At 44.1% G+C, this 19,505-nt stretch overlaps 1 long non-coding RNA gene across 2 annotated transcripts; it reads left to right on the top strand.

Moving 5' to 3' along the window:
* The first annotated feature begins 52 nt into the window (after window positions 1-52).
* Window positions 53-15,971, top strand: LOC101672653. Of its 2 annotated transcripts, none has more exons than XR_001181640.2 (4): window positions 53-324; window positions 6,660-6,769; window positions 7,690-7,811; window positions 11,159-15,971. It is a non-coding gene; the product is annotated as an uncharacterized LOC101672653 (long non-coding RNA). The 2 variants fall into 2 exon arrangements; XR_001181639.2 differs by lacking the exon at window positions 53-324 and adding an exon at window positions 4,739-6,218.
* The last annotated feature ends 3,534 nt before the right edge of the window (window positions 15,972-19,505 follow it).

The raw sequence follows: 19,505 nt of genomic DNA on the forward strand, positions 1-19,505 counted from the left end.
GGCTGATCCGGCCTGATTGCAGTAGCCTGTGGGAAATGTAGTCCGGGGCGGTAAAACCGTAGAAGCTATGCGGCCCACCGCCCCTAAGGACCGACCACTCCGCGCCCGGGAGACTTCTGGGAGTTCCCTTCGGTCCTGGGATTACGCAGGCGCGTAGGCTCTCGCTGAGCTGACGGCTGGACCTGATTCTGCCAATTTTGGGGCTGGACGAGTTTGTTGGGCTGGTGGTTGCAGCGCAAAGGAAGCGAAGAAGTACCTGACCTGACCAGGGAAGGCAGAGATGAGGATTCAAGAGTTCACCATCACCCGACACTTGATGCCAAGGTAGAGAGCCAACCCAGGACACTGCTGTACCAGACCTCCCCAAACCATAATAGAATCTTCTAAACTGTGTTATTATTTTTGTAAGGGCCTACTTAGCAAGAGCGAGCCATTTTGTTGTTTATGCAATAAACTTAGATTGAACCTGCCCCTTCCCCCCAAGAGAAAAGCGCTCAGAAACAGAACTGGTGAAATATGACTGACCAGCCCCTGATAACAGAGCCCACATACAAGGACGTGTCTGGCCAGGTGGAAACGTCCAATCAGTGAAAGTGCACGTATTACCTCCCTACCCGCCAAGGATGAGCCAGGCCAGCTGGAGATGTCCAAATCTTTGCTTGACCTTAGCTTTGTATCAGTCTCGTCCTTTTGTCTATGGACCCTTTCTATTTTAACATAAAAATATAGAAAAAAAGGCATTTGAGATTATGTCTTTCTGAATTGTTTACTTTTCTATTACAGATGTTACTAAATCAAACATCCATAGGACTAATAGTGGCAATTAATAATAGTAAGACAAACGTGTGAAACAAATGTTTCTAATCCCTGACACAGCCACTTCCTACTCTTTGAATTTGGTATATTATTTTGTAGTCTTAAGATACATAAATGTAAGAACACCTGTGTGGCTCAGTTGGTTAAGCAGCTGCCTTTGGCTCAGGGCATGATCCCAGGGTCCTGGGAATCCCACATCAGGCGCCCTGCTCATCAAGGAAGCCTGCTTTTCTCTCTGCCTCTGCCTGCCTCTCTGCTTGTGTGCTCGCTCTCTCTCTCTCTCTCTTTCTGACAAATAAATAAATAAATAAAATCTTTTTAAAAAGATACATAAATGTAAGAACTTTAAAAAGAAGAATGTAAATAAAGTAGGACTAATTATGTATATATATATTTAAAAGAAACATTTTTCTAAATATATGCATTTCTATATATATATATACATATATATACACATTTAAAAGAAATGTTTCTTCTTGTCTCATCATACATTAGGATATTTTTACTCTTTCTTTTTCCAATAATACTTGTCTAAACTGTCCATGGGCTTTAAGGCTTTCTTTTTTTTTTTTCTTTTTATGTAGTACGAAAACAATACGAACAATTCACTTTGACTTGCAGATCTTGTCTTTTTCTTTAAAATTTAGTATGTTGAGGGACGTCTGGGTGGCTCAGTTGGTTAAGCGGCTGCCTTCGGCTCAGGTCATGATCCCAGCGTCCTAGGATCTAGTCCCACATGGGGCTCCTTGCTTGGCAAGGAACCTGCTTCTCCCTCTGCCTCTGCCTACCACTCTGCCTGAGCTCGCTTGTGCACACTCTCTCTAACAAATCAATAAAATCTTTAAAAAAAAATTTAGTTATTTTGAGAGAGAGAGAGAGCATTAGCAGGGAAGGGGCAGAAGGAGAAGAAGAGAATCTCAAGCAGACTCCACATTGAACCTGTCACTAGGGCTCTATCTCACCACCCTGAGATCAGTACTTGAGGAGAAACCCAGAGTCTGTAGCTTAACCGACTGAACCACCCAGGCACCCCTGCAGATCTGGTCTTACTAAACGTACATTACACTATTTTTAGTGTTAGCCCATAACCAGTGTTATGATATCAAGTTAAATATACTTTCAGCAAAGTGTTTGCATATGGAATACTTACTTTACTTAATAGCAACACTATGTTTTCAGCCTTGTAAGAATTAGTTTCCAGCTCTCCAAAAATGTCCCTCCACTTTCTGAGCTACAGGGTTTGTGTTTTTCTTGTTTTCTTTCTTTTTTTTTTTTTTTTTTGGTAGAGCACCTATTTGTTGACCACGCCCTTCGCCTTATAAGCACTCCTCAACTTAATTCAGTCACTATAATTATGAAATTTTGATGGCTATGAATTATTCTATTTTATTAATAAAATAACATTTAACTTATTTTCTTCTTTTAAGTTACTGATGTTACAAAGTGGCAGATGGAGCCCCCACAGCAGGGTTGCTGTTGCCACCGGCACTGATTCATCTAAATTCACATTCCCTAGGGACCTGGGCTCCCTACACCCATGCCACACAGGTCCAATTGCCTCGTTCATATTCGCCCTCCTGGTCCAAAGCCTACTTTGCTTAGCCCAGTGTTTCTACTCCCTAAAAGACTCCATCACCAAGGTCTAATTCAAGATCAAAATATCAAGGGGCCAACTGTATTGTAAGGCCTGAGTTTTCTTTTTTTTTAAATTCATCTAAATAAAAAATTGATATATAATTTTGTTAAAGGTACACAATGTATTGATTCAATGCTTGTATATATTGCAATACGATCTCAGCCATAGCATTAGCTAACACCTCCATCACATCCTCTAACTATCATCATTTTTTGTGTGTGTGGTGAGATCATTTAAGATCTAGTCTCTTAACAACACCCAAGTATATAGTACAGTATTGTTGTCTATAATCACAATGTTATGCATGAGGTCTGCAAAACTTACTCATCTTCTAGTTGTAAGTTTGTGCACTTTAACAACATCTTTTACTTGTAGGTTTGTGCACTTTAATCCTTCTAGTTACCCCATGCCCCCAGCTCCTGGCAATCACAGTCCTACTGTTTCTACACATGTGGCTTTTTCACATCCCACATGTGGTACCATGCAGATTCGCTTTCTCTGACTTATCTCATTTAGCATAATGCCTTCAAGGTCCAACCATGTTGTTACAAATAAAAGGATTTCGTATTTCTCATGGCTGAATAATAGTTCAGTGTGTGTGTGTGTGTGTGTGTGTGTGTGTGTATGACATCTTCTTTACCCATTCAAGCTAAGTGACAGTCACTTAGCTTGTTTCCATATCTTGGCTATTGTGGATAATGCGGCAATGAATGAGGCCTTTGTGAATTCTTCAAATTTTCTGTCAACTACATTAAAGGATGCCAAGAAGGATATCATGTAGGATTGGGGCAGGGTGAAATCTCTTTGTGAAAATTGTGATAAAAACAGGTGTAACATAAAATTTATACTGTAACCATTTCTAAGTATACAATTCAATGGCATTAAGAACATTTACATTGTTGTGCAACTAACACCAGTATCCATCTCCAGAACCTTTTCATTGTCTCAGACTGAAATTCTGAAATTCTGTGCCCATTAAGCAAGAACTGCCCATTGATGTCTGGGTGGCTCAGTCGGTTAAGCATCTGTGTTTGGCTCAGGTTATGATCTCACAGTCCTGGGGTGGAGTCCCCCATCAGGCTCCTCGCTCTGTAGGGAGCCTGGTTCTCCCTCTGACTCTGCCTGTCTCTGTCTCTCATGAATAAATAAAATCTTAAAAAAAAAAAAAAAGAACTTCCCATCACCCCCCATCTCTAACTCCTGACAACCAGTGTTCTACTTTCTCTCTCTATTGACTTGAATACTCTAGATATCTCGTGTAAGTGGAATTGTATGATATATGCCCTCCTATTTCACTTAGCATGATGATTTCAAGGTTATCCATGTTAAAGCATGTGTCAGAATTTCATCTCTTTTTAAGACTGAAAAATAGTCCATTATATCTGTATACACCACATTTTATCCATTTATCTGTTGGTAAACACTGGAGCTGTTTGCACTTTGGGGCTTTTGTAATAATGAACATTGGTGTACATGTGTTCATGTCCCTGCTTTCATTCATTTGGATATATACCCAAAAGTGGAATTGCTCCATCATATGTATCTGTTTTTAATTTTTTGAGGAACCTCTATATTTTTCCCCATAACTGCTGATTTTTCCACCAGCAATGCACCAGGGTTCCAATTTCTCCATAGCCTTGCCAACACTTAATTTCAAAATTTTAAAATAAATAAATTTTAAAATAATAAAATATTTGAGAGAGAGAACACACAATGGGGAGGAGCAGAGGAAAAGAGAGAGAGAGAGAAATGCAGACTCCCTGCTGAGCAGGGAGCCAACCTGGAACTCCATTGCAGGACCCCGGGGGGTCATGACCTGAGCTGCAGGCAGACCCAATTGACTGAACCACCCAGGCACCCCAAAGTACAATTATTTAAATAAAAAGGTAAGTAATGCTGTGTGCCATTTTGGACCCGGGTGGTAAGGATCCTTTGAGAAATTGGATGGAATATCTTCAGAATTGTCCCACCAAAGCATGGGGAGGCTGGGGTGCTTGTCCACAGCTTCCCACCCCCACTGGTTGAGAGGTGCTCCTACTGTCTGGTGCCTGTGGATGGCTGAGCAAGCTTTTGTGTTTTCCTATAACATCTCAGGTACATGGACATATGCACTCATAGATTTTCTTTTTTATCAATAAGCAAGACAATAACCACATATTTGGTCTTTATTTAGATGCTTTAGATTCATTTTTTTTTCTCATTTTCCCCTCTATGTTTTCTACTATTTTTAAGGTTTCCTTAATATATTCAAAAACAATTCTCACATACTTTCTTTTTGTTATATTTCCTTTTCTAAATATTTCGTCTACCATCTATATAACATTGCCTCTCCTTTGTAGATTTCTATTGTTCAGATATTATACCACATTCCAATTCTTCAAAGAAGCTTTCAAAGGGGCTTAGGAGTTTGGGGACAGCTGACTCGGACCTCAAAACAATGGCAGTGGTGGCCTCAGCGGGGGCACTGGAATTTTGTTTGCAGAGCCTACTGCTGGCAGGTGTGGGTGGACAAGTCCTATTTGACATCATATTCTGAGACTTTTCTTCCCTGGCTCTTCCACGGCTTCTGAGGCATAGTGAACAGGGTTCATCAGCTCTTCCTTTGTTGAACTTTCTGGCAACACTGGAGCCCACGGAGGATGGACCAGAAAACACCCAGATTATTCCTCCCAAGAGGCAGTTCTGCTCCAGCAGGACACCTGAGCTGGTGATGACTTAGCCTTTGATGAATGAGCTCCTATGTCTCCCGTTTCTTACTCTTCTGGATGGTTGGAATGGAGGTTTCCCCTAGAGGCTCAAGCCTGCGGGGGAAGGAGTCTTAAGACTCCACTGCCTCGGGGGTAGATGATTGCACTCCCCCGCTGCTGTGGTGGGGCCCCTTCTATTGTCCTGCCCTTCGATTACTTCAAATCTTTCTCCACCTTCACTATCCCTTCCTGATCTCTCTTGGAGTCCTCTGTTCAGTCTCCTTTAGGCCAGGATTTAGGAAGTGTCTGGGTGGCATTGACATAGAGGAGACGGCCCGCTCAGGTGGCAGTTGGAGTGTCAGTTTGCCCCCTGGACAATCTACTTAACTTTCTGGAGTGAGCAACATTATGGACTTGCGGGCAGACAGCACTGGGCTGACCTGAGAGCCCTGCAGGGACACGGGGTCGGGACTCCAACACGGAGCGCTGAGCCTGTGGGATCAGGTAACCCCTCCTAGGGACGGAAAAACCGAGCGGAGGAGACAAGTGATTGCAGTAGGTTCCGGGGTGGGGTGGGAGGCAGGGTTAGCGTGGTGATCCCAGCGGGACCCATGCAGCACTGGAGGGTGGTGGCTGTGGGGGTGAGGACCGAGGGTCGCCTCAGAGGGTGCGGCGAAGAACCGTTGCGTGCCGCGGGGTCCTCGGGAGCCGGGTGGGGAAAGCAGGGAGGTCTCCGTCTTGCAACCCCTCCGCCACGCAGCTCGCGCTGCCCTGCGGGGGTTGGACCAACTGCAACCGGTGACGAGAAACGGTGCGCGAGCCAAGGGCGCGGAGATCTAGCGGCCAACGGCAAAGGGCGGGGTCTAACGGCCCAACATACCGGGCCTTCGAGCCTTCTTCCCTCGCTTTGTTACGGGCGTTTGGCACGCAAGAGCTCCCTCCAGGTGTGGAGACCGTCCGGTACTGCCGAGGCTCTCCTGACATCCAGGCCTGTGAGCCCGCCAGCCCTTCCTGCTCGGGTCCCGGGAGGACAACGGGCTCCCCCCACCCAAGGCAGGAGCGACCCTGATCCTTCCAAGGTGCGGATGCGGCTTATGGGGCGGGCCAGGCCGGTGCTGTTGGCGCGGTGACCGACTCTCCGCGTGGGGTGGGGGTGCCGCGGGCCAGTGCTGGAGGGTCGTGGCGGGGGGTGAGACCAGAGCAGCCGCGGTGCTAAGAAGCCCCAGCGTGTCCCTTCCAGGCAGCCGCCCGAGCGGGCACGTTTTCCGTCCCTCCACCCCCACACAGGTAGTTCAGAGCCCCCCCGGAACTTCTCTAGTGCCGGACGGGGCCCCGGAGCCAGGGAAGGTACGAGCCTACGGCATCACCATCGGGGCAGTGAACTTCTCTTGAGGCGCAAACAAGATGCCCCCAACGGCCTGGATGCCGCTTTCCGCACCTCTTCCTAGCAGGCAGGTTCTCTTCCCCGCTCTTTTGGTGAATTTGGTAAAACAGCATTTAAGTCTTCGAACTTTTCTCAGGTTCTACAGGTGGTAGTGGCCGAGCCGGCACTGGAACCCAGTCTGTGTCATTCCAGACCTCCTGAATGTAGCCGCGGGACTGTGGCGCCTCCTCATTATGGAGACATCAGGTATTACCATTTCTAACCGTCCTTAGGGTGCTTAGCATCAAGGCTCAGCTGCAGTGAGCGCATGCGCGGCTATAAGAGTCAACTTGTAAGTGGACCATTGGCTCCTCAGAAGATGCTGGCCAGAGACCACCAGGTGGCAGCATTTCCCAGAGCGGATTTCTCTTCTGATGGATCCTTGCAGCCAACCACATAACTGGGCAGGGACAGGAGATACACAACATCAGATGAGTGAAGGATCCATCCTGGCTTAAAAGCCTTGTGCCCCAAGGGCACCAAATAACTTTTGAAATCATTCCATAGACCAGTTTTCAGAATTCTACTTGAAACTGACCACATTATATTAATTTTTGCAGTCTACTGCATGTACGTAATTATGTCTTTTTCATTTTCTCTGTTTTGTAGCAAGGAACAGCAAATTACAGCCTATGGGCCAAATTCGGCTCATCTGAGGATGGTGAACCAACCATTGTAACATTTTAACATTTAACATTATAAAAATTTTAAAGAGCTATAAAATTTAAAAAAAAGAAGAATATGTGATAGAGACTATATGTGAACCACAAAACTACATTATTTGCTCTCTGGCCCTTCACAGAGAAAGTTTGCAACTCCTGCTTTGTAGTTCTCTGTGAACGGGTCTTGCATAGCTTTTGTTAATTTATTCTGAATTCCTAATTTTATGAGATTTGTAAATTTTATTTTAAATGGTGTCTTTTAAATAGATAACTAGTAGTACATGGAAAATACACTTCTCTCTACGTATACTAGGACCTTGCTAAGTTTACTTTTGCTTCTGGTGGTCTCTTTGCAGATTCCTTTGAGTTTTCTACATACACCAAGTGTTTTCTGTAAACTACATATCTCTGAATAATGTCAGAGATATGCCTTCTATTTCTCTTTCTAATCTCCTACATTTGCAGAAACCGACAATTGTCAGCACAGCAATATTGGGCATTTCTCTCCTAGTTGAGCCTTGCAGCTGACTACACGGCTTTTGATGAGTGACCTTCTCCCAGAGGCAAGGAGAGGAGATGAGTTTCAGGTGGGTGAAGTATGCACCCTGGCTTAAAAACCAAGGACTGCTAGATATCTTATGATAATTCCACAACCAGGGGTGCCTGGGTGGTTCACCTATTAAGCATCTGCCTTCGGCTCAGGTCATGATCCTGGGGTCCTGGGATCGGGCCCCACATTGGGCTCCCTGCTCAGCGGGAAGCCTGCTTCTCCCTCTCCCACTCCTCCTGCTGTGTTTCTTCTCTTGCTGTGTGTCTCTGCCAAATAAAACCTTTTAAAATAACTCCAGGGGCACTTAGGTGGCTCAGTGGGTTAAGCCTCTGCCTTCAGCTCAGGTCGTGGTCTCAGGGTTCTGGAAGCGAGTCCTGCATCAGGCTCTCTGCTCAGCAGGGAACCTGCTTCTCCCTCTCTCTCTGCCAGCTGCCCTGCCTACTTGTGATCTCTCTTTCTGTCAAATAAATAAATAAATAAATAATTTTTTAAAAATTAAAATAAAATAATTCCATAACCAGCTTTTAAAGTCCTGGCTAAAAATGCCTACTTACCAATATAGAGACATAAGTTCAGGTAGCGATAGAGGCATAGCTACAGATGATATATAGACATGGATATGTATATCTGTGTTCCTATCTAGATATGGTTTTGGTAATGATTTTTGGGTTTTTGTCACCAAAAGCAAAGGCAACAAAAGTAAAAGTAAACAAGTAGAACTACATCAAACCAAAAAGCTTCTGCACACACACAAAAAGAAAAACAATGAAATGCAAAGCCAACCTGCTGAGTGAGAAAAGTATTGGCAAATCATATATCTAATAAAAAAATTAATATCCAAAGTATATAAGGAACTCATGCAACTCAATAACAAAAAATCAGATTTGAAAATGAGCTGAAGGAGGGAGACAAACCATAAGAGACTCTTAATCTCACAAAACAAACTGAGGGTTGCTGGGGGGTGAGGGGTGGGGGGAGGGCAGTTGTGGACATTGGGGAGGATGTGTGCTATGGTGAGTGCTGGCAAGTGCGTAAACCTGGCATTTCACAGATCTGTACCCTCCTGGGGCAAATAATACATTATAAATAAAAATAATTAATAAAAAAAGAAAATGAGCTGAGGAAGGAAAAATAAAAATAAGAATATAGAGGGAGGCAAACCATAAGAGACTCTTAACTCTAGGAAGCAAACTGAATGTTTTTGGAGGGGAGATAGATGTGGGGTGATGGGCATTAAGGAGGGGCACTTGACATAATGAGCACTGGGTGTTACACACACTGATGAATCATTAAACTCTATCCCTGAAACTAATAATACACTATATGTTAACTAAATTGAATTTAAATTAAAAAAAATTTTAAAGATTTTATTTGACAGAGAGAGAGAGGGAACACAAACAAGGGGAGTGGGAGAGAGAGAAGCAGGCTTCCCACCAGGCAGGAAGCCCTAGGCAGGGCTCCATCCCAGGACCCTGGGATCATGAACTGAGCTGAAGGCAGACGCTTAACTACAGAACCACCCAGGCACTCCTAAATTTAAAAATGTAAAAATATAAAAATAAGCAGAACTGAATAGATATTTTTCCAAGAAAGACATAGGGTTAGCCAAAAAGTACATGAAGACATGCTCAGCATCAGTAATCACCAGAGAAATGCATCAAAACCACAATGAGGGACACACACACACACACACACAATGAGATACCTTAGACCCTGATAGAATAACCATCATCAAAAGACAAGGAACAGTAAGTGTTGGTGAGAATGTGGAGAAAAGGGAACCCTTGTGCACAGTTGGTGAGAATGTAATGGTGCAGTCAGTATGGAAACAACTGTAGAGGTTCCTCAAAAAACTAAAAATAGAACTACAATATGATCCTGCAATTTCACTTCTGGATATCTGTCCAAGAAAAGGAGAACACTATCTTGAAGAGATATCTGACCCTCATTTTCATTGCAGCATTATTCTCAGGAGCCAAGCCATGGAAGCAACCAAGGTGCCCATCAATGGATTAATGGATAAAGAAGATGAATGGATAGGAGTATTACTCAGCCCTGAAAAAAGGAATTGAATCTTGCCATTTGTGACAACCTGGATGGGCCACGAGGGCATTATACTAAACGAAATAAGTCAGGCAGAGAAAGGCAAATAGTATTATGATCTCACTTACATGTGAAATCTAAAAAAAAATTGAACTCCTGTATAAAGAGAACAGATCAGTATTTGTCAGAGGTAGGGGTTAGAGGTGAGTGGAATGAGTGAAGGGGAAGGTAGTGAAAAGGTACAAACTTCCAGTTATAAAACAAATAAATCCTGGGTATGTAATGCACAATTTTATATCCTTGAAGTTTTCTAAGAGAGTAGATCTTAAAAGACCTTGTCACAACAATTTAAAAAATATAACATTAAATACGACATTAACTAGACTTACCACTTTGCAATACATACAAATATTAAATCATTATGTTGTACGTGTGAAACTAATATAATGTCATATGTCAATTGTAATTAATTACAAGACATCGTATCAATGGAAACTTTTAGAAATCTCATGATCATCCTAATAGATGCAGAAAAAACATATGACAAAATCCAACATCCTTTTACTATAAAAGAACTCAATAAAGAATAGAAGTGAACCTCTCAATCTGACAAGGTCTGGACAAAAAACCCACAGCAAATATCATACTTAAAGGTAAAAGATGGGTGCTTTATCTCTAAATTGACGAACAAGATTAGAATGTCCACTCTTACCACTTTTACTCAATATTTTACTGGGCTTTCTAGCCAAAGCAATTAGGTAAGAGAAAGGGGGAATAAAGTGCCATCCAAATTGAAAAAGCATGAGTAAAACTATATTCACAGATGATATGCATCTTATATAGAGTATATCCAAAGGAATACACTAAAAAATATTAAAACTAATAATAATTTCAGCAAGATTACAGGACACAAATCAAGGTATAAAAATCTATACCCTTGTGGTGGTGAAATAATATGGAAACGTTTTCAGTACCATCATAAAAATGAAATGTTTAGGAATAAATTTAACAAGAGAATTTTCTGTTTATACTCCGAAAACAAAACACTGTTGAAAGACATTTTAAAGGATTAAACAATATGAAAAACAGCCCATGTTCACGAATAAGACTTGATTTAAGATGGTGACACTTCCTAAAGTGATCTACAAATTCAGCATGATCCCTGTTAGGATCCCAGTTGGCTTCTTTGCCGAAATTTATAATCTTGATTCTGAAATGCACAAGGAATGTCAAAGGACCTCAGTTAGCCAAAGATCTTGAAAAAGCAGAGTCTGCTGGGCTAAAAGTTGCAGTCGTGTATGACATGGTTGCTACTTACTGCTGTCTTTCTTCTTTCCACAGTGAAACTTCTCGTGGCCGGTATGTTGACTTCTGATGAGCCTTCTCTGAAATGACACCATTTTACATGTACACAAACGTGGCTGAGGTATTGGGCTTCAGCTCACTCTAGAAGGACATGGTGTAGGCTAAGTTTGTTCGCCATAACCAGAGGGGTTGAGCCTCTACCCATTCATGGCAGTGGGTGGTCAGCCACCATTTCTAGATAGCCTTTGCTGAGCTATTGTTTCTTTCAGTAGAAGAAAAATGAATGGGTTGGTGACCCAACACTTCTGTCTCCAGAGAAATCTGGGCAGGTGACAAAGGTGCCCCAGGGTGAGAGTCCGGCGGCTTGCAGTGCCCTATGCCAGAGCTATGTTTGCTCTGAAAGACAGCAGCAGAGGTGCTGAAGTTTGGACATTTCCTTAGTGGGGTTGACTACTCCACATCCAAGAGAGTACTCTTGTCTAAGTGGGTCCCAAATGTTCTGAGTGAAGGTGAGAAGAGAAACTCTTCCTCAGAGTGACCCTGTCCCGTGAGCCTGCGACAGATGTGCTCTGACCACAAGTGTCCCAGCTGCTCTGAATGATGGAACAAAAATTTCCTGAAGGGCAGGTGTGGTGCTGACTTTCCCCATGGCACTGCCTGCGTTCTGGACCATGTTCCTCAGGCGCACTGACGTTAGCATTTCCAATCACAGGTACGCTGCCAGCCCCTCAGATGGCGACAGAGATGCCCTGGCCTGGTGGACACTAGGGGTCTGATGGAGGGCAGGAACAGGAGTAGCTCATGACACACATTTCTTCTCAGTGGTGCAGGCTTCTCCAAGAATAACAGGTTTTCTGTGACTAGATGGTCCTCAAGTGCTCAGTCCCGATGCGGGAAGAGAATCCTCCCAACACCCTGAATGGTGTTGGCCTTTCCCACTACCAGCCACGCACTCTTTCACGCGGGGCCCAGGACTTCTGACCGCAGGTAGGACCAGAAAGCCCTCCAGGCACAGGTGTGGCGTCTTCCCCTTGATTGCCATAGATGTCCTCTGGCTGGATGGGGCCCAGGTTATCTGAACACAAGGAAGACCCAAAGCACCTTGTGCCCCATGTTCCTTCTCAGTGATGCTCTCTCGTCCAATAGGAGTCAGCGTGTTATGGAGGGGGTGGCTCTGGGTGCTCTGATTATAGGTAGGAAGGAAAGTGTTTCCAAGGACAGATTTGCTCTCAGCAGGGCCGGCCTCTCCAGTTGCAACAGGGGTGCCCCAGGCTGACCACATCCCCAACACGAGCTGTGCTGCTAGGTATTGCACTGGGCCTTGCTCCAAAGCTGAGTGTTCCAGACATGAAGCCACTGCCTGGGATGTACACAGTGATCCCAAATTTTGCCACTACCCAAAAGGTGCAGGTCCCATAAACCCCAGTGGGGCTGGAGCATACCTGCAAAAGGTGAGCAGCTCCAGAGGAGGTCTAATGGACTAGAGGGCTCTAGCGGTGGGGAGAACAACTAAAGGGCAGCCAGAGCTGGCTGGGTGCTCCCTGAGGCGCTGCATTTGGAACAGTTGGAAAAGTTGACCGCTGATGGGGGCCAGGCCTGCTGTCGAGGCTAGGCACGGGGGTTCTGCGGGAGCTGCCAGCTTTCCCAGAGGGAAAGGTGCAGAGAAGAGACAGGAAGAGAGCAGGCTGGGAACTGAGTGTGGTATCAGAGTCCAAAGCCGGCTTGGATGACGAGGCTGAAGTGTCCTGGAGTGAGGCTACTGCAGAAGCAGTGGTAGGTGGGCCAGAAAAAAACAGGGGCCTTGAAGAGAGTGGCTTCCTGCCACCGCCCAGATCGGCTCCCACATTTCAGCTAAAGGGCGGTTCCCGCCCTAAAAGGAAGGGGGAAAGCTGAGGTAGGGCTGCTAGCCATAAAAGCAGGTGGCAACCTTGGCCTTGGCAGGGTTGTTTCTTCCCTCTGGGGAGAAGCCTGGTCCCGAGCGACGGGGCTCATGCTGGGTCCCGGCGGAAACCTGAAGACGAAAGCATGGCAAGGCAGAGCGGCGCCTGTGACAGTCACACCAAGGCCAAAGCACCCACTGGGGTCCGTTTTGCAGATGCACTGACTGTGATGCTGGGGTGGGGGTGTTTGCAGAGGCTGGTGAAGACCGAGACACTGGCTAAAGGGACTCGAAGCGGGGGCTGTAAGAAAAAGGGAGGAGAATCCACACACATAGAAGTGGGTGATTTGACTTTAAAGACAGGCGAGGAAGAAGGATGAGATGTTAGGAGGTGTGGGAGGAGAAGCAGAAGATCCTGCTGCTGTGACTGAGGGATTGGGATGCAAGGGGCCTCAATTCTCATTATTAAGTGGAGCGCCAAAGAGGGGTTGGGATCTAAAGGCAGCACGGGCCAGAGCAGCAGTGGGAGCGTTGAAAATTGTGCACCCGTTTCATGACCCATATCCGGTGTCGGGGGAGATAAAGGGGCAGACAGGTCCAGGCCCCAGTAGACAAGTCAGTCAAGTCAATGACTGCTAATTTGGTAATTTCTGGAATCTGCGAGGGGAAAGCAGCCAATGGCAAAGTAACTGTGTTCCCTGCAAGAAACGGGGAGCGAGAAGAGGCAGGCTGAGTGGAACGGCTGTGTGACGTGGTCTTCAGTTTCGTCCTCCAGCCTCGTGGTTCCGTTGCTGCTGTGTTTTTCTCCAAGCTGAGGTCTTCAGCAATGACCATCCAAGGAAGGTAGGAGGTAGGAGCAGACTCGCTTCTTCTACTGCACCGTAGTGGCAGTGACAGCAGCAGTGGCCCTGAAAATTTCTGTTTACAGAGGCTACGTGGGTGGAGAATTTCTCCTTGACAGAGTGTCTGAAAGCTTTTCTCTCTTGGGTCTTCTTTGACATCAATAAGGGGCGGAGAGCTGAGCCAATGGCCTTCATCAAGCTCTTCCTTTCTCAGCCCCTCTGGCAGCTGGCCCCGATGGCCCTCATGTACCTGGATCACTCCTGTAAAGAGGCAGGAAGCCTCCAGCAGGGCTGTATGAGCTGCTGAAGGCATGGCCTTTGGTGAAGGACTTCATGGAAGATGTCTATGATATCTCACCTAAGCTAGCTTCTTGGAATAGAGGTTTCCCCAAATGTGTGACAGCTCCACTTGTAGCCAGGAGCCTACATGCTGATGGTACACTCCCACTGCTACGGTGACCCCTTTCTGGTAGTCCTGCCTTTGGCACACTTTTGTCTTCCTTTGATATCCCCTGCCTTCACCCTCCCGGTGACTTCAGCTCTGTCTCCTTTAAGCAAGGATGTAGAGAGGATTGGATGACCCTGGCCATCTCCAAATTCGAGTTGGGGAGATTGGGGGACAAGGGCAAGAGAGAAGCTTGCTGAGGAGGTTGCCCATGCAGGACAGTTTGGACACTGTCGGGTCTTGGGAGTGTAGTAACGCAATTCGGAGAGCGCTCTCCTAGCTACCTGCTCCTCTGTGGCAAACCGTGCTCTGTTTAGCCTGATGCTTGGGGCACAGCGCCAGAACGTGGGGCAGAAAAGCACCCCGGCTCCACCTACACCTGCAAAGGGGATGCACCCAAAGTGCCAAAGGCCCAGAGGCCAAATCCCAGTGGGACTTTCTAGCACTTCCTGACTTTCTGCTGCTGGTTGCTTGGGTGTGACACCAGATGGGCCTGGTGGTTTGGTGAGACCGTTAAAGACTAGACATTCCAAGAGCCTGCATGACCATCACGCCAGTGCCTAACTGTAAGGCAGTGGCAGAGGCCACCTGAGTTTGGAGGGGGAGGGGGTCTGCCAGCCCTTTTCCCTATGGTCCCCAGAGGGCAGAGCCTGCTCAAGGCCAGAGCAGGAGAGCAAAACGTAAATCCTGCCCACATGGGGCATGGCTTGTGGGAGGCTGGGGTAGACACAAGAAAGCTATGGAGACTGGGGGTTGGTGCTGTCATGGTGCGTCCAGTCAGCATGGGATGGCAACAGCAGGGTATGTGCCTATGAGATCTTCCTTGGCTCAGCTCATGAATCAACCATTGGCTACACCAGGCTCCAGTCTCAGAAGAGGGCAGGGTCTGTGAATTGGTAACACAGCCCTATCAGACATTTTTCCTCAATATGAGCCTTGCAGCAAACCATGAAACTACAAGAGCTCTTCTCCCAGGTACGTGAGTAGCAGGTGCATATCAGGTATGCGCTGGAGCTAGCCTGGCTTACAAGCCTTCTGCCCCAAGGGCATCCATATCTCTTGTAATAATTCCATAAGTCAGCTTTCAAGGTCCTAACTTACCAATATTAACTTTTCCAGCTCACCAGTTGGTACAAATTTTGTTGAGGTCTTTAGATTTTATTTCTCTCGGTATTTTGTAGCAGAGTTCCAGAAATTATACATCATAGAGAGCATGGGTCAAATTTGGCCCACAGTCTGTTTTTGTAATGCCAATTAGCTTGAAATGATGTTAACATTTTTTAAATGTTGTAAAATCAAAACAAAACCATCACATGTGATAGGGACCATACCTGCAAAGCCTACAAATATTTCCTAGCTGGTGCTTTATAGTGAAAGTTTGCCAACCCCCGATGTGTCCTTTTCTCGGTCTGTAGGTCTTATATACAGTATCTGCTGATGTACTCCTTACCGTTTTGTGAAATTTAAAAAGTGCTATTGTAAATGGTACCTTTTAAATTTTAGTTTTCAATTATATGCTAGTGGTAGCATATAGAATATATAATTGGTTTCTATATATTGGTCTTGTATGCTGTAAGTGTGCTAAATCTCCATGCTTCTGGTATTTCTTTGTGGATTTCTTATGATTTTGTAATACACATTCATGTTTTCTATAAATAAAGAGTTTTACATAATCCTTTTCAATCTGTATGCCTTTTACTCTTCTTTTTACTTTTACATTTGATCTGACAGCCTGTAAAATACTGAGTATCAGTAAAGATAATGAACATGCATTCCAGGTTCCAATCTTAAAAGCGTTCAGTATGCTGTTAGCTGAAGGTTTTTTTGTTTATGTGCTTCATATCAAGGAAATACCCTCCAATTTCTATTTTGCTGGAGATTACTTTGACAGAATTACCAAATTTTGTCAATTACTTCACATAGAGATTTCAGATAATATGGATTCTCTCCTTTATCCTGTAAATATGAATTACATTGACTGGTTTTTTTCAATGCTAAACCAACCTTGATTCTTGGGATAACACCCCCTCACCCCACCCAAGAGGTGGTCATGTGAGACTATCCTATTGTATTTGATTGGATTGATTTCCTGAAATGGTCATTAAACACTTTTATGTCTATGTACCTGAGGGATATTAATCTTTAAATTTCTTTATTATGTTTTTGTATTAGGGTAATGCTGGTTATTATGTTTTTGTTTTAGGGTAATGCTGGCTTCTTCATAGAATGAGTTAGGAAACGTTTCCTTGTTTTCAGAAAGAGTTTGTGTAACCTTAGTAAAATATCTTCCTAATAATTTTTATACAATTTACAGGAAAACCATATGCATTTGCAGTTTTCATCACAGAATGGTGTTTACAGTCACTTGTCATCTCTTTAGTGTATATCAAATCTACAGTGATGCCCGCCCATCATTCCTGATATTGGAAATATCATTTTTTTCTTTTCTTTTTTTATTTCCTGGTCAGGTTTTCTAGGGGGGTGTCAATTTCATTAGCCTTTTAAAAATCTATTTCTAGTATGTTGATTTTTCTGTTTATTTTTTATTTCTGCTCTTAGCTTTATCATTTATTTCTACCTAATTTGGACTTAATTTCTTTTTTTTTAAATTTACTTATTAGAAAGAGAGAGAGTGCAGCAGGGGGTGGGGAGAGGGAGAATATCAAGCAGACTCCACGGAGCATGGAGCCCAACACAGGGCTCAGTCCCATGACTCTGAGATCATGACCTGAGCCAAAATCAAGAGTCAGGCACTTGACCAACTACGCCACCGAGGCATCTGGTGCTGTCCAGTGTATGTAAGTGCAAGAGGGCTGTGATGGACCTTAAAGTACACACATGTGTTAGATGGACTACCTTCAGGCAGTTGTACTGCTGTTGGCTCAGAGTTCAATGTCAATGAATCAACAATATGGCATATTCTCAAGTAGGATGAAGAAATGCACTGATCTGTACATGAAGTCATTCCAGAAAATGTTAAAAGTATCTTTCATAGTGGGTGACGAAGCTATGAAAAAGATTTTAAAAAGCAGCTCAAATTGTGGATTTGCGAGATAAAGACCCATAAAAAAGTATAGGAAGGCACTGTTCTGAGGCTGAAAGCCAAAATTTAATCCTTACCCAGATAGGGACAATGCGAAACCTGATCAGCTAGTTGGCTGGCTTGCACATTTCAAGAGACAATACGGTATGAAGAGTGTGTAGATGAAGCAAATCCTGCAGATCAGGAGGCTGTGGAATAATTGTTTAAATACCTGCTAAATATTAATACAGAGAAAGTGTTATGTGGAAGAGCAGGTTTCAATGCCAGTGAGACTGGCTTTTCTTTTTTTCTTTTGTTTTTATAAAGATATTTATTTGACAGAGATCGCAAGTAGGCAGAGAGGCAGGCAGAGAGAGAGAGGTGGAAGCAGGCTCCCTGCTGAGCAGAGAGCCCAATGCGGGACTCAATCCCAGGATCCTGGGATCATGACCTGAGCCGAAGGCAGAGGCTCAACCCACTGAGCCACCCAGGCACCCCCTGGCTTGTTTTCATTGACTCTTGACAAATGATCCTACACAATGCAAATGGCCTTCAAATCCCATCTTCAAATTATTCAAATATCATGCAGTCTTGCTACTGTGTGTCAATACCCACAGCAACCGACTAAGTGCAAACCCCTAAAGGTATACAGAGCCCCAAATCCACAAGAACGTAAAAGGAAATTCCAGAAGTTTGAGATAATGACATATGAGATTTCAGAAACATTCTGGGATCGCTTCCACAACTGCTCATCCAAGAAGCTGACTGCTATCTCTAAGGCAGAAACCTTGCCTCCAAGGTTGTATTGATTTTGAATAATGCCCCAGTCCATTACCATGAAGAACTTTCAAATGTCCACCCCAACCTAGATGTTCTTTTCATGCTCCTAAACATTAGGTCACCTAACCTCTCAATCAGGACATAATAAAGCTTTCGTGGTGCACAACACGAGGGAAATTTATAGTAAACCAATACAACACCAGCAAGGAAACCACATGACGGACTACTGGAAGTTGGTTTCTCTATGCTCCATTGGTGATCATGGTGCACAGCCTGGTACAGTATCAGGCAGACCACTATCAGTAATATCTGGAAAAATGGGCAGACTGCCTGAAAAATTTCAAAGGCTTTGGCAAAGTTATGGAAAATATAAAGGTCAGTGTCAAACACATAATGCGTATCGGAAGGCAAATAAGTGGGAAAATCTTCAGGGACATGAGGATGTGGAAGAAATTTTGGTAGAAAAGGTAGTAGAGCCCACTAAGACCCAGAAGGATGGCAAAACAAGGCACTGAAGTCAGTAATGATGAAGATAGGGATGAAAATCCATCTACCGCTGAATGAACTGTCCCTCTCACAGCAGCCATAATATCAGAATGAAATTCTGCCTTGGAAGAATTTTCAATGACATGAAACAATGGGACCCTATTAGCAAATGCAGCCTTGTGCAATTTTTCAAGGCACTTCAGTGGCTTGAAATAAGTACCATCAACTATTCTTTTGGTTTTCTTGGGGTAAGCCAAGGTCAAGACGTTTATCCAAAGTGCACTGCCCCCCGCCACATCCCACAGCTCTATCAAAACTATTTAATATTAATCTTCGATTAATTTTAACTTTTTCTGCACTTTCTCTGAATGACTGTACAGTATAGCATAGTGTAGGTGTTCACATTATTGTACTGTTTACTGTGTTTACATACATTATTAAATTGTGTGTATTGTATGAATGACTTAAAGTACAGTAATAACAGAATATACTATACAAAATGATGTAATTGAAATATTTTTATTATAATACTGCAAATAATTTATTTCTGAGAAACATATATTCAATTCAGGTGCCTTTAAATAGAAAAAAAAATCCATGACAGGTTATGCATTGTTTGGTTGATGAAAATGTAAACAGAGGCTCAGATGAACGTGTCTGCATTTCCCTTAGGAGCAATGGTTCAGTATTAATTCAGTGTTTGTGATGGATGTATAGAACACAACTACAATGAATAACAAGAATTGACTAAATATACGAGTGTGTGTATGTGTGTTAAGTATTTCATGACTTGGGCCTCTAAATCTCTCACCAACATTTATGTTCCTCAAGGGTAAAAATGACAATGTTTTAGAATAAGGAATATTTTCAAGAAATGTTGACAGCAGAGCTGCCTTCAATGTTCCAGTTCTCCTGATGATAGATATATT

Source organism: Mustela putorius, unplaced genomic scaffold (genome assembly GCF_011764305.1).
Source record: "Mustela putorius furo isolate JIRA1106 unplaced genomic scaffold, ASM1176430v1.1 tig00000174_pilon_pilon_pilon, whole genome shotgun sequence".
Taxonomy (NCBI): domain Eukaryota; kingdom Metazoa; phylum Chordata; class Mammalia; order Carnivora; family Mustelidae; genus Mustela; species Mustela putorius.